This window comes from Amphiura filiformis, chromosome 6 (assembly GCF_039555335.1).
Source record: "Amphiura filiformis chromosome 6, Afil_fr2py, whole genome shotgun sequence".
In the NCBI taxonomy this organism is placed as follows: domain Eukaryota; kingdom Metazoa; phylum Echinodermata; class Ophiuroidea; order Amphilepidida; family Amphiuridae; genus Amphiura; species Amphiura filiformis.
In genome coordinates this window covers 63,109,905-63,133,754 of record NC_092633.1, presented here as the reverse complement: position 1 = coordinate 63,133,754, position 23,850 = coordinate 63,109,905, and the positions used below count along the sequence as shown (strand labels likewise).

The following is a 23,850-nucleotide window of genomic DNA, read 5'->3' as shown; positions in this document are numbered from 1 at the left end:
TCAAAAAATTCTTGATTTTACAAATGGGTGGCACCAACAAATTTCAATTTTTGTAAATTTAGGCCAAAATATTATATCTACAATGTCTTGTTCATGTCATACATTACAGGGGGCTCAGCGGTTTAAATGTTCCCATAATCGATATGTTTTTGGCATAGCCCCCGCAGCCACCCCTTGGCACACATGTGCATTTGTCTTATCTAGTTTATAAGTACATGCATATCACAAAAATGTTTCATCCACAGGAGGGAGATACGCATTCCCATCATGCAATCTGATCTGATGTGACAGCACAATTCACATTTGATCTTTTACATTTGATCATTTTACATGTATAAACAGAGAGTTAGTGACACTATACACTTATTCCTTAATCAAGAAGTAGTACAGATAAATGGCAATGACAGCAACACACCTGAAAATGACAAGTTATTCATCAACTGGAACAAAATAATATAAGATAGACTGCCAAAGGTACAAAGGTCATTACCCTGGAAAACCTTAGCATATAAAGAAAGGATTTCCTTCTAAATACTATGATATATCAGATGACATACTCATCTTTGTTCATCTTCCTGTTTGTATCTGTTGACTGTACTTGCTGGATGCCCTTAGTACTGGAATATCAGTACCATTTCTGAACCCACTCTGTGATGCAATATGGGCTTCAAGAACAGGTCCAGGTTTCTTGGGTTGCAGTGCTTACTCCTGAATATGAGGTCAGTGCCTGTGGGCACTGTAATGCGATGGATCCAATACTGAAGCCTTACACGCACAAACCCTGAACCACTGTTTCTTTGGAGTTTGCCTGCTAGATGCCTGCTAAAAAGCAAACTCGGTCAGGTCAATTCAGCTCTTTTGTTTCGTATGAAATACCATCTTCTATCAAATTTTGCTTTCATAACCTCTTGCATAATTACCTTTTTTGCCACTTGTAAGCTCGTATACATATCATCAATTACACTATCTGTATTTTGTTTCCTATTTATTTTGCCATCAACATCATAATCCAAGGTGATGAATTCAACACTCAATACTAGTTTTCACAGCATCATCAAGAGCAAAACTTTGGCACTTTTAATTTGTATTCATTTACACAGAAAGAGTATTCATTGCTTGAGATCCTGTGTTTGGTAAAACTACATTAGTGTTCATATTTACAAAAGCTTTAAGGGCTGGGGTATGAACGTTTGGACAGTATTTATTTTGGGACATTAGAGCACATCAGACATATCGAATTGTATTCTGAATACGAAGAATGTCCTTCTGATATCAAATAATTTTGATTTTTTGAAATTCGCAATGTAATACACATTTTATGGCAAATCATTAAAAATTAATATTTTTGATATTTAACAGTACTTGAAGTAAACTTTATAAATCTGATGATTTATACTTAAAGTGTATGTAGGTGGGATGAAAAGCCGACGATCAATTGAAAATTTTGACCTTTCGTATTGAAGATATGGATTTTTTTTCCAAAACACAAAAAAAATTAGGTCTTTTGGGAAAAAATCTATCTTCAATATGAAAGGTCAAAATTTTCAATTGACCGTCGGCTTTTCCTCCCTGCTACATACACTTTAAGAATATATCATTAGATTTATATAATTTACTTCGAGGACTGTTATATATCAAAATTTGAAAAATATCAAATTTTTATAATTTGTCATAAAATTTGTATTATATTGTGATTTTTAAAAAATGAAAATTATTTGATATCAGAAAGACATGCTTCAGATTCAGAATGCAATTCGATAGGTCTGAGGTGCTCTCATGTCCCACAAAAAATACTGTCGAAACGCAATAATAAACGCCATTTTGGATCCCTTAATTGATTGGAAATCTTGCACAGGTTAAACTACCATAGAGATATATACATGCATATCTTACTCATTCCAAGAGCTAAATCCAAATTTGAATTTATTTGAACAAAATCCTTACTGCAAATCCTGCAAAAGGTAAAATGGCCTTAGTTTTATGAATGTATTTATCATCTGCCAAATTTGAAAACTCATTTAATTACATGTAGGCTACATGAGATCCATTATACCTGCAGATCAAACATATGGTAACTCTTACTCTTTTTGTATAATTTATAGTCATTTCATCAGCTAAAGCCAGTAAAATGTGAATTGATTTTCACAAAGATTACTGACTGGAAATCCTGCATATGGTAAAGCTACCTTAGTTCTGTATGTTTTGCATGTATTGTCAATTTCAAGAAATTACGCCATACTTTAGTTTACTATTGCAACTTTTGTTTGCATGTTTGACGGGTTGTCTAGTCACTGTGTAGATTGACAGTTGCAAGGTATATAATATGTATGCTAATGAAGGACTAGACAGTCAGTCGTGAGCATGCTCAAACGCTGCTCTGTGTGAAAGTAAATATGCATAACAACCAGTGCGCGTAATGCTCCGTGACCAATTATAATGCATACTAATTACCTCATGACATTCCCCTGTTTGAAGAGCTCTAATTTCTTTGTTTTAACACAACAAATTACGGAACTTTCAAATTATCATGCCAACCCAGTGAACTTACACTATAGGCCTATATTATGTGCATTTTAAAATCTTACATTTCCTTTTGGAAGGTTCAAACATGCCCGGTTCAAAAAGATTGCAATCAAAGAGGGATTTCAACGTATTTTCAGCAAAACTTGAAAGTTGATGTAGCCTTGAGCTGTCTTTAAGGGTTTGGTCGAAGCAGTAAAATAAAATCAATTTTCATTATCTAAAACAACCACTACCATACCATCACCCAACAACCTTACACACCAACCGTATATGCCGAAAACCGCGCAACCCGAGAACCGCTCTAGTTTTTTTCTTTTACAAAAGAAAAACTAAACCCAAATACTATTTGCCGGGACTATTCGATATGCTCTATATTGATATGCAAATATTATCCAATTTGAGAAACTTCAACCATAAAATTTGAATTCACTATTATCAAATTGCCTAAATGTGGCCAGAGCACATCAAAAAGAAAACATTGGTTCAAATCTAAAGCTGTCAAAGACAAACCTAATTTCCATTAATGAAATGATCCATCAATACTATTTTCCTTGCTATTATAACATGACACCAGTTTGCAAGAAATACCAACCCCACACTGACTGTCTCATCAATCATGATACAGGTATATAACTAACTCCTAACTATTGATTCCCAAAATTACCCATAGCCTATTTTGGTTTACATACTCCATTTGTCCTGCAATGTGAATTAAATACCATGCTCCATGACCAGGGGCATAGCTAGCTTTTTTGATAGGGGGAATAAACAATCTTGTTGCATTATTTTGACCTGGTATTAGCGGTAAAAACATGTCGAGCTTCCGAAAAAGGCTTTATTGGGACAATGGCAAAATCTTGTATTTTACACAATTTTGGCCCATGATCGGGCAAAAGGGGCTTTATTGTGACAATAAGTGCACATAGCGTGCAAAAATTTCATATTTACAATATTTTGATCCATGAACAGGATGAATTTTGGTAGAAAACAGGCTATTTGCCCCTTTTCTTTTCCTTTGCCTTTCCAGATTTTCTCTTTCATTTTTTTGTCAGGGGTGGCATTCTGCCGCCTGCCCCCCCTCCCCGCTAGCTATGCTACTGCCCATGACAGTCATTTTAATGCAAGATGCACGAAACATGTATAGCTGCCATTTGTTTCTAATTTTGCCACAGACTCCCATGCTTTCCAGCATGTGACTAGCTCTGTGAATGTGTCAGGGTTGCTCATCCAATGGTATATCTCAAGGGTAACTGTAAAGTGTGCTGAGGCTTGTGGATCAACGTCTATGCGTTGTGCCTGTGCATAGCGAACGAAAAATCACTGCGCTTTTTTTTAAAAAACTGAACCATGATAGGCCTACAATTACTCTTATTTATATATGTGAAATTTGGGTAAAAGAGCATAAAGCAGCTATTATTTTGTATATATCGTCTGCCCAGCCCAAGTCAGGGGTGGTTGCAGTAGACCGAGTTAATTGACAACAGGATGTAGCATAACCTGGGCTTGATCATCCTAACGCTTTGAAGACTGTTCACATCCTTAAAAACATTAATGCAGATCACTAGCCGCCACACCCGGCTCTAGTTTTCTATCTTTTATTATGACTGCAAATGTACTTATTCAAATGGATGTACTTTCAGTTCCAACAATTACTGTATGCTAGACTACATGTTGAATTCATCACACTATATAGCAGGGAATGAATTCCCTTCATACATCAGGCGAGATTTGTATCCGCTCTTATGAGACACTGTGCTGGAACATACGTTTTAAAGTGGCATGCCCAGATTTTCAAAGTAACTGGAAGGGTGAATCATGTTATATTTTCATATTGATATGCTGAACATCTACTAAGTTTGGTAGGCACAATCTACATCTGATAATATTTTTTATACAAGCCGATATGTTAATCTGTGTCAGCGCCAAGATTTGGTCTATTTTTCTGTAAATATATTATTATTTGTAAATCTCAACAAAGGGTATGCTTATAAAGAAGCCTGATGGGTTCAAAATAACAGTTACGATTCATGTAACACACTGATAACATTCCCCTCAAAATTATATAAAAAAAGATTTATTTCAAGGCTGGAATCACTAAAATGTTGCGTTAAATGCCCGTTAAATGTCCCCATATGTACACACATAAGAATGTGATTTCAACAGGGTGGTATGAGACTGATAGCTATTCACGCCCCTTAAGTGATTCTATCTATCTCTGATTACCTAATTCAATACATCAATCACATAGACAAGTGACTGATTAAAGCAAATCAAGAAATCTTCTTCTATGTGCCGGGCCAGCTCTTATGACATGATAAATTACCTGACATGCTAGCATTTAACTCTACATGGCTAGTTCACTCTTATTGCACTGAATAGTTGCAACCCTGGCTGACTTCATGGAAATCCATTACTGAATGCTATTAATTCAATATATCTTGCTATTCTTCAGATATAGTCAAGTATGCACCCAATATCATGTTGGTTGGTACACTTTGACATACTGAATGATTTCAACTGCTTATCATGCAGAATTCCTATTATAGCTACATGTATGAGATGTGTTCAAGCAAAATGATTGGTTGTTTAGCAAATTTAAATTTCAGTTAGCATTCTTTTAATATGTGATTCATCACATTCAAACATGGCAGCTGTCATCAATTATCAACTTTTTGCATTACTTACACAAATAATTTAGAGCAGCTTTGGATATAAAATAGCAATTTTATTAATGTATGACAAATATCAAACTTTTTTTTCATAAAAATATTCATAATCTTAAATGAAGGGTTCCAACAATTGCCATATTTTCAATGTGATGGTTGACACGTTGAAATTCCATACAAATTTCTCTGACAATACAATACAATACAATACAATACAGTACAGTACAATACAATAAACTTGTTATAATTATTCTTACCATGTTTTCCAGTTTCCTGACTCCATCCATCCATTCATCCTGCTCCAGATGACATCATCCAATCCATAGGTATCCATCCTCTAGGGTGTGCAAACCAACGCTACCTGTTGTAACATTCAAACCATTTATGCAGCCACTGCAGCAAACAGGATGTTTTTGCTTTTATAATGATAAGAGTTGGTTCTTGTTCTGGTTCAATCCAACACAACATATGGGTACAAACATACTTCCAATATCATCATAACATGGGATCCATCACATCATGTTTATGTCATGATGATAGTACAATTCTACGATGATCTCATTTCCTTTGATGTTATTACAACTAATTCATGAGTATGTAGACTTATGTCACTTTAATTCAAGCACCGTAAGTTTCCAATATGGAGTTGTGTATAAATCTGAGAGTTGTTTATAATGAGTTGAATAGGTTACTCTTGCTGTAGTATGTTCCAAAATTTGGCAGGCAGGCAGCAATGCAATGGACAGGTATAATCTTGATCCTGGTTTTGGTAATTCCAAGTGCGATGAATCCATGACGACTTATATGCTGTACAGCTTGACAGAAAACATGGCAAGATGATGGGATGAATTATGGGTAACACCACAGCATTCTGGGATAGCGATGAGTGCAGCAACCAGCCACAAATCTTCACCAACCAACCAACACACTGATGACCCTCGGCCAGCGATGGTATCAATGAAAACTGCAAATGCTGAAATGCAAATTAGCGCACACGGCAAAGCAAAATTAATGCACACGGGCAAATTGGCAGGCGCAAAAAACTTGAAATAAAAATTTGAGAACAAACCCATGGCTAAGATTAGAATGATCAAAATTAAAAATCGCCATGGCATGCTTGTCTTTTTTTTAAACATAAATGATGCCCTTGAATATTAAATAAATATTGTTATGTTAATCATCACTCAAAGAAACAGCAAAATTAAGTTTCTCAAAATTAATGTATTAAATTATCGTTTTAGTCAAATCGTGCAAAAGTTATAATAAACATAATAAATTATATTTTGAATTTAAATTATTTCAAAGCCGTGTGTGAAATTATATCTTAACATATGATAATACAATATATAAGAAAGAAACTGAATTGATTAAAGTACAGCTCAAAAGAAAGTGGCATTGAGTAAGCTCAGCCCAGGCTAGCATATGCAGCTTTAGCCTTTATGCATGGCAAGTGAGAAAAGACAACTACTATCCAGTACCACGCCATTCATTCCAAATACTGCAACCATATCAGCATCCGACACTATTGAAAATAACAAGGGAACACTTGTTAGGCTTAGAATAAATAATTAGATACCTTTCAACCATATGCAAAATTCAGATCCTTATATCTCTTAATGTGAAAGATTAAAAAACTCAATATCCAAAGAGTGAGAACACGGTGAAATCACTCTTAAGGATACTGATACATGATTTACCGACAAGTGACTCATTTCGAATGCGATCATGAATTTTGAAGAAAAAATAGTTTCCACAGGCTTCATGGGATTCGAACCAGCGATTCGAACTTCCTTTGATTACGCGTCTAGTGCTCTACCGCTCGTCCACGGTGGCAGTTGAGTGGAGGAGTGTAATGATAAATGATAAATCTCATAATGCCATCTTTAGCCTTTTGTTTACTAAAAAAGACGCGCTTTTGTAAAGATAGATTAGCCGCTTTATGCATAAAGAGCACGAACGCTTTGGGAAAGGTTTCAAACAAATAATAAAGACACTGATGTGATGATGAAATTATGTAAGTTGGGAAATATTCTGCGTCGCAATGTTTTGTTTTGGTTTTAGGAATGTGACCTTAAAATTTACGACTTCATGACATTATCATTTGAAATCAATAAAAGATATTTAAACAGTATATGGTCTCATTCTTTCTCCAGAATGTTTTGTACATGTATGTGAAATAGCTTCAACAATGGTTCGCTGCATAATGGTAAAAACAGCCTTGACCTAAAAAAGGGCGAGAGGTACCATATTTACCGATTCAGGCTAAATTTAAAATTGATATAAAACGTTTGTATTTTGATCGATTACAAAAATTAATTTTTGTCATATAAAGAAATTGTGTCTGGCGTGAATTACACTACAGTTTTTTATTTTTAGGGCTCTTTAACTTCTTCAAATAATTTTTTAAATGATAGAGTGAATCCCCTGGCCCTCTATAATTATGCACAAAAGAACTCTTTTAAGGTATGATATAAGGGACATTACTTTTTTTGAGAACTGTCCCTTCTGTCATACCTTGAAAGAGTGGTTTTTACTCTTTAAAAAGTGGTTTTCACTCTTTTAGGAGTGATATTCATTCTTTCAGGAGTGAATTTCACTTTTTAGGAGTCATCTTCACTCCTATTGGCAGTGGTTTTCACACTCCTCACTCTTTGGAGAATGAGTTTTTCACTCTTTTACATTAAGAAAGTATTACATTATAATTCAGTTTTGTTTGTTTGTCAATTTCATGTTATTAGCATTTCCAGTATAAATTTCAAATAAATTTGTTTTAATTTGATAGCAGAAATAAACAGTCACTTGAAATGGTTATTCGACGCTTACTAAATATTTTGTTTGAACTTATTGAATATTTCCTGATAACGTGACCATGTTCCCTTTTTATTTTTCATAATAAAAAGATGTATACCAGCAGAAAGATGTAAATGAAAATACACACTGGATCCAAGAACATTTTAAAATCTTATTCCAAGGTCAAAGCTCTTTCAATTTTCTATAGACAAGTTTCCCAAAGGTTCTGTAGGATAGGAGATTTTTGCAACTCACTTCACTACATTGTGTTTCATATGTTTGGACTTCATATCAGGCATCGGACTGGTGGTAGCTTCAACCCATTTCTATCAGAAAATATTGGAAACACCGGGACTATTAACTTTAAATTTCAACATTTTGTGAAAGTTACAACAATAGCTATATGTCAAGACTCCAAATAAGGGTTGATATAGGTTCAGTTTAAGTCTTTAGATTCAGTTTTGGATAGTGTTGAAGGTTGGTTAGAGGATTTAGGTTTGGACTAGGATCAGGGTTGGGATGATACCAGATATATGATCAGAATCAGGGGCTAGGCTCTAGATTCAATTATGGTGGAATCCCTTTTTCTTAAGGTGATTCATCCTGAGATAATAAGTGACTAGACAATGTTTTTAGTGTGTTTTCATAAACCCAGATAATTAACTGCAGTGTCCTAAAGAATTAGTTCATACCACCAAAGCACTTTGAGTTCAGGGATTTAGAATGACTGAGCTCATTTGACTTTAATCTGGATATCTGGGACATGTCACAGCTGAAAATGTCAGCCTTCAGAAGGGTTGGGATGCTATTGACCTTGAGTCCCAGTCTCTCCTAGCAGATGTCAATTAGTGAGGAATATATCCTTCATTATCCTGTCCCACATAAGTGATAGTTGAATCTTGACTGCTCTACTAAGGTGAAGTTGGTATACAGACATTCCTCATGAACCGACATTTACCGGATGTGTAGATAATAGCATTTACATGTAATGAGCTATCTTCAGTAGATAGCAGCATTTACATGAAGGTCAATATCATGATTAAAATCCTCAAGGTTCTCAGTTGCAGCATTAGTACTTCAAACTCTATATTTAAATGCATCCCTATTTGTCCATACTAAATAAAATGTGCTACTGGTTTCAACATTTCCAAAATGAAGAGTCTACAGAAACCTGTGTTGTTCCTGAGTGCCTCACAGGATATCGACACCAAATGCTGCTTGGGATAATTAAGATCTGGTATGTATCTAGTATCTGGATATAATATTGAGTACCTACTAACTGACATATGTAAAACTTTTGTGAGTAAAATTTTGCAATAATTATGACTCCAAACTAGCCCATTAACTATTTGACTCAGACTCAGGATAATTAACCCATTAACTATTTGACTCGGACTCAGGATAATTAACCCATTAACTATTTGACTCGGACTCAGGATAATTAACCCATTAACTATTTGACTCAGACTCAGGATAATTAACCCATTAACTATTTGACTCGGACTCAGGATAATTAACCCATTAACTATTTGACTCGGACTCAGGATAATTAACCCATTAACTATTTGACTCAGACTCAGGATAATTAACCCATTAACTATTTGACTCGGACTCAGGATAATTAACCCATTAACTATTTGACTCAAAAAATAATTTGTGGACTTTATCTGGGTTGTCTTTGTAATGCTGCTTTATCTGTAACAGGTCTAAGAAGTCCTGGTAATCTTTGCGCTAGGCCTGAAGGGGTGTGGAGGGGCTAATCAACGTCGTGAAAGAGCCCTACACAGTATAGTTCTTGTTGCATATATCTAGAATTAAATATAATATTGCTAACCAAATTGCGGACAATTCAAAATGTTCTTCAGAATCCAGCAATGCATACAAAATCTTTTGCTAGGTTTAAAATGTCACTGAATCACACTATTTGGTTCAAATCAAATTTTAAAAACAACAACAACAGCAACAACTACAGAAACAACAACAAAAACAGATAATACTATAGTTGTCCAACTTGAATCCTATATATGTACATGTCATCTTCCAATCACTGACCTTGACCTTGTCCCAGGCATGCAAGGTAACATTTTTGAGAAAGTTTGCTGCAGTTTCATCAACTTCATTCAAAATTTGACCATTGTGTTTCCATATTTCAGTGAATAAAGACAATTTTTTGCCTCAAAAGGAATCGGATGATATTTATCCAAAACTGTCTAGCCTTGTCAACTCAATTTTGCTTCCAACTTTTTTCTTGTATAAAATTGTCAGTGAAGAGATTCTTCAGGTTTGTAGATAATTATATTTTGAAGTTTTCATCTTACAAAACCAAAATTATTTTAACACTGACCGGCAGTTTTGTATGTCAATCCATGTCTTCAGAGTAATTGGTATCCCATCATCCTCTGGTGGTAACACAGCTCCATCCCTATCAGGTCAGTGTTAAAATAATTTTGGCTTTGTAAGATGAAAACGCCAAAATATAAAATTGTCCCTATTAAGTCATTGAAATACATGGGAGTTGCCTTAAATTGGGCTGCAGGATTTAAATGCATAATATGTGAGGGTCTCATGTGGTGAGTCATAGTTGCATAATTGTGGTATCATATGATATTAAAGGTTGCTGGTTTATCATAAGAATGTACCGGGAATAACTGGGTTTTTTGTTTTGGTTTGGTTGGGTTTTTTATATTTTTTTTTGCTTCTTCCTGTAACCTCATAATACCTTATCCTTGTGTGCAACTGAAACATCTGTTTCTACACAAAAAAATAAAAATCTTTTTTTGTCAAACTGTGATAAACATTTTTCTAACAAAACATTTCAACAAAAAATGAATTAAGGTGTGCAGAACTGTTGCCAAACTTTCTGCTGGAAAGTTCTTTGTGGAGAACCAGTAAATTTGGGGGAAATGGCTCAAAATGGGATGTTTCAGGCACAAAACATGAGCTTATTGTGCAAGGTGTTCTGGTGCAACGGGCTATTCCAGTTGAAATCCATACACCCCCTATGGAAGGCATGACCTTAATCTTCCACACAGTTAGTGTGAATTTCAAATGGGGTTAAATGGGTGACTCCATTTGAAATCTACACCCCCTGTTTAGGAGATAAAGGTCATGTCTTCCATAGGGGGTGTATGGATTTTAACTGAATAACCCAATGAAGAAAAGCAGAAAACTTTGAAAATTTTGAAAGTGCAAAAGAATATTGTTTTGAATGATGCCAAAAATCATATGACTGTGCATGGCCAAATCTGTTTCCTTGTCCTATTGACTTGATGGAATAAGTATAGCTTTTAATGCAACCTTTGATGCAATGTTGGGATCCCACAAGTTTTAGTAGAAGTGATAATATACTAAATGCATTCCCTCTGTTGCTACTGAACCAAATAGTGATGAGTGACTTTAAATAACAAAAGATTTCTACAAATGTTAGAAACATGCTTTTAAGAATTAAATAAAATGAAAAAAAAATTAAAAAGAATAGAAATAAGGTGACCGAATGGAGCCAAATATACCAATATTGGTTTACACACAGGCATACAGAGATAGACAAACTATGTTAGTCACAGTTCTTACAATCAGAACATTCCTTCCGTTTTGAAATAGATGAAAAAACAAACATATGATGAAAATTGTTAAAGACCACTCTAAATGCACTAACTACACAAATGAACTTCAAAACTGTTTTCTTTTCTTAGATTTGACTGATCTAATCATGAAATTACTTGATTGAAAATATTGGCTACTAACTTCTTGCTCATGTCACCACTAATGATTTATTTTGGCTCGATTGGGCCACACCTATTTTTCCGAACCACCTTGTTAATGTGCAGCAACACAATGAGAAGCGCATGGTGCGGAGTAGTATTAGTAGAAAAGTTCATGCACAGCGTTAACAGCATACACTTCAGCAGAGGTCTAAGTTCAAAACAAATTGTGTCAAAATACTGAAACTTGCTCTGGCTTTTATCCACAAATGCTTCATCATCACCAACCACCAACCAGCAACATGTAAGGTACTTAGCATCAAGTGGGAAGTCAGTCAGGCAGTCGCTGAATTCATTCCTGAAGATCCACTCCATAGGTTGCAGGTTCAATTCTGTTTAAAGACGAGTCTCTCATTTTGAAGAGGCAAACAATGTTTGGTGTAGCTTAAAGATTTGATACTGTCATAAAATGGTGCCCCTGATGGGGTCAAATGCCATCCAAAAGATGTTTCCAACACTGTCCGCAATTCTTGAACATGTGAGAATTTGTTCATTTAGCAGCCACAACCATTCTTAAAAGAATAAGAATTCAGTATAGTTGCAACACAGTGAGATATATTGACTTTGTGTCTACCCATAGTAATTTGAAAGTATTTCTCATTAACTATAAATACATCCCTTTAATTCTGATTACTTCAAGCTGTTAATTTATATTACCTCTATGTGATTCAAAAGAATACTAAGTCAGTGCCTGTGTGGTGTGCAACATGAATGACGTACTAAAACATACCATGTGTGATCCGTTTTGTTTCTATCTGAGCTGGATAGAATACTTCACATTATATATTATATAATAAAAGAGATCTAAAATGTAGATTGGTCTTTGCAATCTTTGGCTAAGGTTAATCAAATTTAAAATCGACTAAATAAAAAGGTATATCTTGTATTTCTATTTTGAAAACACAGAAGAAACAAGGTAAAATATTTTGACATTTATATTTTTGTTTGATTCCCCGGGTTCATTCCGAAAAATAGACAGCAACTTGTTAAAATCTTCACACTACACAAGATGGATAGAAGTCTGGATGGACAAGCCTGCCTATTTATTCAAGCTGTGACATGGTACAAGCATTTCTAAACACCTTGCCAGCATTTTCTTTTCAATTTAAGACCCTATTGGGAGCCTTGCATGTCAGGAATAGACAGTCTAGCAATGCATACACTTAAATGCCTTGATGCACACCAAACTACGTCAGAAGCCTATCCCCCAGGATAGACAGGTATACTGCGCTTCATCAATCACTATTCATTTTTTCTTCTGCTTTTATTATTTGGGTGGTGTGATCCTCTCAATATAATTAACAAGGGTTTCTTACTATAGTTACACTTGAAATAGAAATTTGAAAGAGTTATCTAGGTCAAATACGAGTTGGTAGAGATGTGAGTTGTTTTTAAAAAGTTCATCTTATCTATTTAACCAATGAGGTCCGTTTTAATTATTTCTATCTGAAATGTGACAGCTTATGCTTATTTTTAACCATGAATGAAATCAGATAATGCAAACACACCAAGCACTGAATTGTATTTTTCATAATAATAGAAAAGTCCCATGCAGGATTTGTGGATTGAATGACAATAGCTTTTTTTGAGTTTGCCTTGTGCCATATAAAATGGATGATAACATCAACAGAAAGTGACAAGTCATGTCTCTTATTGCAACTATTGTGAATCTGTATTCTATTCTCAGTCATATCCATAAGTCTGATGATTGCCCAGACTGGTTAAAATTTGCATCTAAATGGTTGAACTATGCGAGAAAACAGGAGATGTATTGCGCACTATCTGACAGTTTTCATTTCCGGCAGACTGGGCCCCAAACATTTTATATCCTATACTGTGCTTTAAGGTTTATCTCCTAGATGTGCCCAGACTAAGTTTATCAAGCAGACGCGGCTATATGATGAACACGCGTAACAAGAGACTAGATCAACAGTACATAATAACATTTTGTCCATAATCAGATGCCGTGGCTTTCTTTACAACCATGCTTGCAAATCAAGTGTCGTCTGCTGCAGACTCATATCACAGGATAAAGTCCAAAATCGAGGGTCTTGTTCTATACTTTGAAAGTTCCTTGATGAATTGCTATAGAAACGGTTGCTATGCAGACAGTGTCTCGCTTGTATCGAGTGTTTACGCACCATCGTGTTTGAGTATGTTACCCTGGTATGATGCATAAGACATGACGATCAAGGGGCGGCTCCATTTTTCATTGAATACATACACATAAGTAATTTGGGCAACAAGTGTCAATCCATCCATTCTAAAGATATCATGAGATAGATGGGTTAAGTCTTTATAGTCACTGAATAAATATCACAAGATATTATAGCTGGTATATAATGTTAACTAAAAAGAAAAGAGCAAGTAAATCATATCAGCTGTATTTTGGAATATCACATGCTTGGAAATTAGTTTTTTGGTTGACATGCTGAAGTTGTTTGTCATGGATGTTTACCAAGAAAATGGGGATGATTTCAAAAGTGTTTTTTTTCAAATGAAGCATTATAATAGCCAGCAAAACTGAAGAAGATGCATCTAGGTAAAAGTAGAAATTACAGATGGGTGTACAGCAATGCAAATGCAAAGAGAAAAGAGTAAACTGATGAGCCAATGTTCTCACCTATGTTGCTCCCTTCAATATCATCATCATCTTTTACAGCTGGTATTTGATGTTTGGTATCAAATAGCAAAATCTGAGACGTAGGACCTTGAATAAAATTTTTCTTTAGTAAGACAATACATTGCATATGACACATTGTGAGAGTTATATTAACACAGAGTGATTAGTGACAAGATAGTACCAAGGTGAATTGATAGGACATAGATGGAAGGACCATCGATGTACGTAGGTACGTCCATGGGTTAAGTTGTCAACTTGTTAGTATAGCATATCCCACACAGCATTATACTACATCAATATCATACTTGTTATATGAAGGGTGAAGCAAGGTTGTCCTTTACCACCAAATCATTTTCTGGTCAGTGTTGATAACTTTGCAGTAAGATTATCCAGGTGTGTAATAACTGTGTGAAACAATGTTGCTATAGTCTCAACAAGTAAACTTGGATCAAAGTTTGGGTATACAGAGAAGCAATTCGCGTCACGGGTTTCAATGAGGACAGTCAAAACAATTGTGTCTTCTTGATGAAAACTTGATCCAAGATTGAATGGCATCAGTCAATATGCTGCTATTCAATTGAAATCTTCTGGAAGATCACTCACAAATGGTTTCTCTCTTCAGGAAGACTCTTTCTCTCTGTGTAATAATGCAAGTTGGTACTGCAAAACAGTTGACTTTTTCATGGGGGCTCTGATCACTCTTAATAATTATTCCAATATTATGAAGGGGCTTATATCATTCTGAGTTCTGATCTCACTCTTATAAAAACTTGTATCTTCGTTGAACTTAGGAGATGCAAGTTGGAGCCTTGATGGGGACATTTCATGTTCAGTTCATATTATATTCAGTTCTCAAAGATGTGTAGGTTTTAATTGAGTTCCAACATTTGTAATCCAGCCTTCAATCAATGATCCTCAATAGTACTCTATTTGCTGCAGGTACATAGGCATTGAGAACATAGTTGTAGTCCAACTTGATAGGGACACATAGTTTATAAATTCAGACTTTGCTCATGGATTCTGAAGAGAAGGCTTCATCTAAGTTGCTGTCTTAGGAGAATGAAGAAGGTTTTTCAAAGTTGCAGTCACAGGACAGGATCTTATCGCACAAGATTGGTTCATAGTTTCTTGTTTTATCTACAGGTAGATTTTCTTCTGTTCTTCATCATATGCTTGACAGGAATGAGTTGATCTGTTAACTTGCTGCAACATCTGAAAGAAAAGAAGAGAAAAACACTTTGTAAGAATGCTTATATTCTTGAAAAAAACCACAATAGTCACTCATGTTTGCCAAAATAAATGAAAATAAAGTGTAAAATGTTTAAGTGCATGCCGGGGTCTGAAATTTTCACCCTTTCACTAAACTTTTAACCCTTCGTAACGGGAGTAACCATCCGTAAGTTATGAATACCCCCTTTTACCTAAATGTAAATTCACAAAGGGCCCTTGCAGTAAAGCCTATTACTTACAAAAGGTACAGATCGTAAGTCATTATTAGTAAAATGGATTTTACGACTTACAAATCTTCGTAAAGTTTAGAGAAATAGACAGACCCCTGATGTTTTAATCTTACATAACATTATCATGTGACCCCATCAAGCAAAATGAGGACATTTTTCCGATTTAATTTGCATCATTGTGAAGGACTTATAAATCAGTATCAATTTTGACGTAAATGCCATCAATTTGTGACATAAGACAAAGTTACACTTGAAAACGTTAGGAATTTAAACAGTGCATAATATTTGAATTGTAAATGTTATCCTCATTTTGCTTGGTCCTGTCACAAATTGGGCTATTCCAGTTGAAATCCATACACCCCCGATAAAAGACATGGCCTTAATCTTCCATACACAAGAGTGTCAAATGGGGTACATGGATGGTTGGCTCCCCGGGGTGACTCCATTTAAAATCTACACCCCTCTATGGGCGATTAAGGTCATGTCTTCCATAGGGGTGTAGATTTCAACTGGAACAGCCTAATGGCAGAATTGTGATATTAAGTTTTTTTCATGCAAAGAATACTTGACCAATTTTAGCTCTAAACTGAAAAAAAAATCTTAAAACTTGTATAACAAATCCTGTCCATTCACTGATTCACCACACACAGGAGATTTATAAAACTTGATTACCTTCTTGAATATAACCATTACCATTGAATCCCAAGACGATGAACCAGTTATTGCTACACTTTCACTTGTATGTCATAGACATAATGAAACACACAGATATGTGAGAGTAAACGAGCACAACAAACTGTTACCAAAACCCAAGTGTGTGATTCGGTGTGGAAATTCTCATCAACAAATTGATGCACGGTGTGATTCATAAACTGTTGATATCAAGTAAATTTTGCATGCTATAATTTTGCAAATGGCAATAACCGACATAAAATCAAGTTTAATCATATCACTCTAGTTGCGAGATGGCATAAATAAATTTTTCTCTGCAAATAGCACACTTTGGTTGGGACATTTGAATTCAACAATAATCATGAAAGGAACCCAACATATCAATATAATAATGATATGGCAGTAAATCACAGTTAATTTGATGTCAACCTAAATACAGTACATTGCATAGCTTTGATGCATCTCTGTAACCAATTAGCCTAGATATAAAATCAACAAGTACTATTTCTACCTATTAAAATAGGAAAAGTTTCAAAGGGGTTTGTATAACAATTTTAGGGTTATCTCATTTATAGGCTGTCAAGTTTAACTCAAATCAAGTTTTACCAAGTAGTTCACTCCAAATTGTCCTCTACCTTATTGATTTGGAAATTAAGTTACAAAATAAAAAAAAAAGTAAAATCCTGGAACAGATCATTTGGTTTTTGTTGCTCTTTTTATTAATCTGTCTGCGTAGACACTTGTGAGAGGATGCAGCCAATCATGACTTCAGGATTCACCCGCAATCCACTGTTGATATAAGGTTCTCAACTGGAAATCATAGGCATGCTGGTTCAATTCCCACAGGTTCTAAGCCAGAAAACACGGATATGCTGGTTCAATTCCCACAGGTTCTAAGCCAGAAATCATGGGTATGCTGGTTCAATTCCCACAGGTTCTAAGCCAGAAATCATGGGTATGCTGGTTCAATTCCCACAGGTTCTAAACCAGAAATCATGGGTATGCTAGTTCAATTCCCACAGGTTCTAAGCCAGAAATCATGGGTAGGCTGGTTCAATTCCCACAGGTTCTAAGCCAGAAATCATGGGTGTGCTGGTTCAATCCCCACAGGTTCTCATCTATCTTTTTTTTACTCTCTCAATTCCGTACATCAATTTATCCAAGCTTCGTAACAATCTGGCATGGTGCAAATGGTCATTGCCGCTGACAAGCACTGCTGCCCAAGCATGCAATTAACCAACCAACCGTACAATATGGCTTATACATGAGCAAATCATACCAGTATTAATTTGTGAAATAATGAACTGCACATCAGAAAATACTACTTGAAAATAATTTTCAATGTTCTGTTGAGGATCTGAACAAATCATGTATGGATTGTTAATGAGTACACTGATAAGAATATTTTTTCATAAGGGGAAATATGGACTGTTCCATTTAACAAGGCTTTGCTAAGTTAAATGTTTTTGAAGGGTATGTTAGTTCATTTACAATGTGTAAAAAATTACGATAATTTTGAAAACAATTGAGCAAATGTTACAATATTGCTTTACTATTGTAGTTTCTTCAAATTAAACCAACCATATAAAATATGATGTATTTGTCAAGTTTAATCAAGAAAATTGTGCGGCCATATGCATAATACAGAATCCAGTTGCATGGGCTAAGAATGTTCTGCAGGCAGATTTTGTGTGAGTGAGCTAGAATGCATTACATTGAATGTAATCAGAGTGAGGTTTGTGTAAACAGCATTGATAGGAACTACTGCAGCTAGCACTGCATGCCCTGTAGCAGTAACTATTGCCCTTTACTGGACTCATTCCCTGCCCAATCTTCTTGCAACGCTGGCCTCTTTCTTGCATACCATTCATACATGTAGGTTACACTTAAGGATGCATGCAGGATCAAGTTTGGCAGGAAATATTTAATCTTTTAAAGTAACAAAGACGAGTATATAAAAGTGTACATTATGTACACTGTCGCATACTTTTCATGATATATATTCAGATAATATTCATAATATTTTCATATAAATCTTAATATAATTTTCATGATAAAAGAAAGTCACATATATGCTCAAAATTTGAAAAAAAATTAATTATGATTTTTCAACCCAAAGTTTTCAGGTGACCATATTAGTTCCGCTTACATTTTCAAATAATAAATACTGGTAGTAAATATTATTAAAGAAGGATTTTTATGACATTTTTCAGTAGATATCCACGAAAAAAGCTCATTCCCAAAATGTCAGTTGATTCCGATTTTGCGTTTGCGAGTCTTACATGAGGCCTACATGATTGTGTATGGCACTGCTACATCCATAGGCCACTGTTATAATTTCCATATAATTTTCCATATTTTGAAAATAAGTTGAGAATTTTTTCTGACCTTTTAATAAATTGTTTTATTTAATTCTTTATTTTGAAGATACTGTTGCATTCCTTTCATCATTTTATTTACCAGAAATGTATACTTTATTACTTCAAAAAGTTATTGTGTAAATAAACTTTCAAAATTTCTCGCCAAAATGATCCTATGTGCACCCTTAAAGCAATTTTAGTTGAAATTTGTTGATATGTGCATTTCGTCACAAGTCAACTAACTATGATTGTAGTAATTATGGCAATCAGCGGTTTTCACAAACAATACTTTTGCCAAATTACAGCTTACAAGAGATGTGACATTCAAAAACTGTTTTTCAAAACTTATACCGGTAAACCTTAGAATGTCACTTGTCACAAAGTTCTTTAAATGACTCTCTGATCTTTTCAGAATCAAAATCAACCATATCATGCCACAAACTTAAAAACAGACACATGTTTACATAAAAAGTAAACTAATCTTTTTAAGAATTTGGATATTAGGCCTACATACAAGCCTACTATCAATATTTGACTTAAGAAAATGTTATATATAATATTGTAGGACACTCTCGATAGCTATTAATGTATTGTACTTCTTGAGCATTATCATTACATGCTTTGCCAACATTTGATAAGTTCCCAGATAAGTTGTGTATACTTCGGGAAAAGAATGTCATGCTAGCTACTTGTTTACAATATACATGACTGACTAGACACTAAACATCCATCAAAGACTGTATACATGTTCACACATGGATATACATATTATGTATGATCATATTTCACATGTACAGTTAAAAGTTCAAAGCTGTACACAAGCACATCCCATCTCAACTTTCACATATACATTGCATACACACATAGAACCCACCCAAATACAAACATACCATAACATGTACTTCAATCAATGTCAAGAAATAATGTGCTATCTACTGTAGATAACTGGTTGAAAAAATCCAGAAATGCAACAGCAAGGCACCCGACACACACACCCCCACACTCATATGTACATTGCATCTTGTTTATCCAAATTATTTTGTATATTTGTGGTATGCAAGAGACCGGTAGGGAATGCTATCTTCAGTAGAAAGCACAAGGCTACTTAATTATCCAACCCATTCCCAATTGATCTTTGGAATATATGACAGACATGCATAACAAATGCACCCCTATATGATTCATTTGCTATTAAAAATATATGCATAATTCAAGTAAGCATGATACCTTTCAAGAATGCTATCTTCAGTAGATAGCATAACATAAATCTATGTATGCATTGCTCAAAATATACCAACCATTTAAAAAACATGAATGCATTGTGTTTGTGAATTTACTGCCTTATCTCAACATGTGACATGATGAGGCTTTAAACCAAATCAGCATTAAAATTTGCAATGAATTGTGTGACTGTCTTGAGAAATCTTTATTCTCATGCTACAGAAAACAATACAAATTATATTGGCCAATTACTTTGGTTTCATTACATCTCCAGCTACTTCTCATTTTCTTTGGTCATGTCAAATATTTTCTGCCATCATTCTGGGCTATTAAAAGGTATCAATTCCTGGAAGTCATCATGCATGTTTATACATGTATAGATTTGAAATCAAAATATTTAAACTAAACCTTCACTTCTTTGTAGATTTAACCAGCACATTGACAATAAACAAGCAAGTGCTCTACCTTTCCCAAATCTGAGGGGCCCCAGCCATATGCAATATTCAAAATAATTGAAAAGGACAGGAACACGGAACAGCAGCCTTCATTCTGCTCATCGCAGACATGCGTTTCCCCCCTGGGAACGTGCAATAAACCGCCATGTTTTCCTGATTCTGTGTGCTGTGTAAGAGGATTTTTTTTCAACTTGAGTTAACCAGTCTAACGCTGTCATCATCAAGTGGTGGTTTTATCGGTGCGATGGTATTCTTGTTAGTAGATTAATTATCAGCAAATATAGACTGATAGTGTAAAGTGGGTGATATGTGATATAGGACCACTTCAAATGCACTTGCTGCTTTAATGATGTCATGCAAAGACAGTTTAGCAAGTGCTTAGAAATGTGGGAATGTTTTAGAGAAAACCATGATAATCCCAGGCAAAACTCGTTGCTACTTGATACAATGTAAACAAATTATCATGATTTGTTTATGAGGCATTTTATTACTGTATATAGAATGGTTAGTAGCACATTTTTAATTTATTATGTAGAATAAAGACCATGAAGTTATCATTATAAAAGGAAAATGAATTCAAGTCTAGTTTTGTGATATCAGTCAGATAATGGGCTGTTTCCTGACATTTTTAGCAAAGCAACTTATTTGTTTATGACACATCTACAAATGTTTGTCCCAAACCCACTAGCCGCTGTCATTAGCACCAATCCGGCTTGAAATAGGGGAGGGGGGGGGCAGTCAGCCTGAAATGTCAAAAAGTGGCTGAAAACATTAAAAAATGGGTAATTTTGCCAAAAGGTAGGAAAGGGCCATGTACACCCTCACATATGCACACAAACATTTTGTTATATCAAAACTATTATGTATATTTGCAGCAGGCATGAGAGCTTTACAGAATGCTATCTTCAGAAGATAGCTCAATACACTCTACATGCATCAACTCAACTACACATGTACAAATTGTAATGGGCAAAGCAAAACATCACAAGTTATCTGAAGTTGAACTACTATATTTTTCATTTTCCTATCAGAAAGACAAAACAAAATGAAATGACCACGAACAGCAACCCAATGATTGGGAAGGAGGTTATGACAAGTCCAAAATCTTGTAACATACAAAATACTGTGAAAAAATCCCGGTAAACTTAGAGAAAGTATCAAAATGAAGTAAGTTCTCCATAAATTTGGAATACATGCTATTCGTCACACCCAGAGGTTTGCTCATTTGAATACGAGAAAATGTCTGCATGCTGTACTGGATTCATAGACTTACTAAATCATGGACCCTCAGAATGTGTGGTATCTTTCTTTCAGATAGTTTGTTCACCTTGGATTTATATAATTCATAGATGATCGAGTAACTGCCTGCAGGGAGGAGGAGGTTGCCTGTTTGGTAGCTTTTGAATGTGTAGGCACTACAGCTACTGAGTATCTACTGCTTTTGTCTACCTTCTTTAAATATGTATGAAATGAAATAAAATAAGCTTGATTAGGTCTACATGACCTCAGTTGCTGGTATAGGGTGAGACCACACCTGGTTAGTAAAAATTCACCACGCCCATAAAACCAGAAGAAAGAGAAATTATTTTTTTGAGTACTGTACAACATTTCAAAATTCAGAATACTGAATAACATAAAGCCTGGTGTACAAAATAGCATGGACTAAAAACAAAGTCTGGCCTACGTACATGCAAATTTCACTGCTGTCTTGCCGTGACTGAATCTATTTACACAACGCTGCTATTCTAGGGCTATTCATCACCATCAACTGTTATGTCAAACCTACATAAAGTGTCAAACTAATATATCACTGTTTTAAGTTGTATCGTTTCTACACAGTTTTAGACAATCATCACACATTGGGATTTTTCAGCTCTCTAATTTAAACTTTAATTAAAATAAAACTGTTATCAGTTATTTTTATGCTGGCCCATGAAGACGAACATACTGATACCATTTTCCAAGTTGCTCATAAAGGGTAAACGGTCACCACAACTGCTACTGTAAATACAGTGCTCCAGTGGGCCTTTCCATTCAATTCAAATGCAAGGCACGTTTCTTTTCTGGTAATGTTTACAACACTGCTGCATTATGGATTTTGTTTCTTAACCCAATAATTCCCTAGAACACAGTTAAACTGATATACACACTGCGTTGGTGGGTTTCCCTTATGGCCTCATATACATGGACAATTTTCCCACTACATCATTTAGTAATAAGTAGCACTGCATGCCGTAGCCAAACATTACCGATTGATTCAAAATCATGCAGCCTTTACTCTACTGGGTATTCTCAAATGTGTATGCAGAGTCCATATGTATGCAGGATGAACAAAAATAACATCAAGACATGTGATTGGAATTCTTAACATTCACAAACCAAGAAAGAGACAGGTTGCAGTTTTCAACAGTGGGGGCAGCTACAGGTGGCTATGGTGATGACTTTTCCTTTTCAATGGTTTACTTGATAATTGCTTGTGATGATAAACTTACATTCAGGCACATTTGAATATTCATGAGGCAGACGAACCAAAAACAGCTGATATTTGATACGTACATTTCACATTTGTCAACGCATCGGCGCAAATCTAGGATTAATTATTTTGAAACCCATACTCCCCCTGTATAATTGCATCACCTATTACCTTCCACAACTGGAGTATTTATTTCAAGCATTTATGTGCACATATTTATGCGTTACCTATGCAGTAATGGCCATGCCTAAGTAAATTTCTAAAAAGTTAATGTATGCATAATAGGTTTGTCATCTTTTCACTAAACAGTTAACACCATTTCTAAAACAATAAATTTTTGGCAAACTTATCACTAACTTGACAATCTGCTGCTGTCATTTATTTTGTTCTTTTCATTTGGAGTACTGTCTATGATGCAATATTGTAATCAACACATACTGACAATCATAAATTCCTTTGATTACTTCCCATAAACGGCTGATGCACACATGTACAATTTTCCATGTGGTATAGGTAGCTCAACTAATATTATGCTTTCATTTAATTATACCAGAAATTTATGATAACTTTAACAAATGAAAATCACATTTGAGACACACAAACTAATCCACTAGCTGGATCAAAATGTGTCAGGTGGATCAAATGTGACAGTTAGATATCATCTTTTGCTAGCTGCTATTGCTGCTAAATCATGTATTTCAACTAGCATTAAGGGCTGGGGTATGAACGTTTGGACAGTATTTATTTTGGGACATTAGAGCACATCAGACATATCGAATTGCATTCTGAATGCGAAGAATGTCATTCTGATATCAAATAATTTTGATTTTTTGAAATTCGCAATTT

The 23,850-nt window shown here is 34.9% G+C and overlaps 1 long non-coding RNA gene across 1 annotated transcript in view; it reads right to left on the bottom strand.

Annotated features, from left to right (window-relative positions):
- Positions 1-5,703: 5,703 nt before the first annotated feature.
- The window catches only part of LOC140155792 (uncharacterized), a 69,390-nt gene continuing 51,243 nt past the window's right edge, over positions 5,704-23,850 (bottom strand). The window contains exons 2-3 of the long non-coding RNA XR_011859427.1: positions 14,364-15,575; positions 5,704-6,162 (exon numbers count right to left, since the gene is read on the bottom strand). This is a non-coding gene — a long non-coding RNA (uncharacterized lncRNA). The remainder of the gene's footprint in view (positions 6,163-14,363; positions 15,576-23,850) is intronic.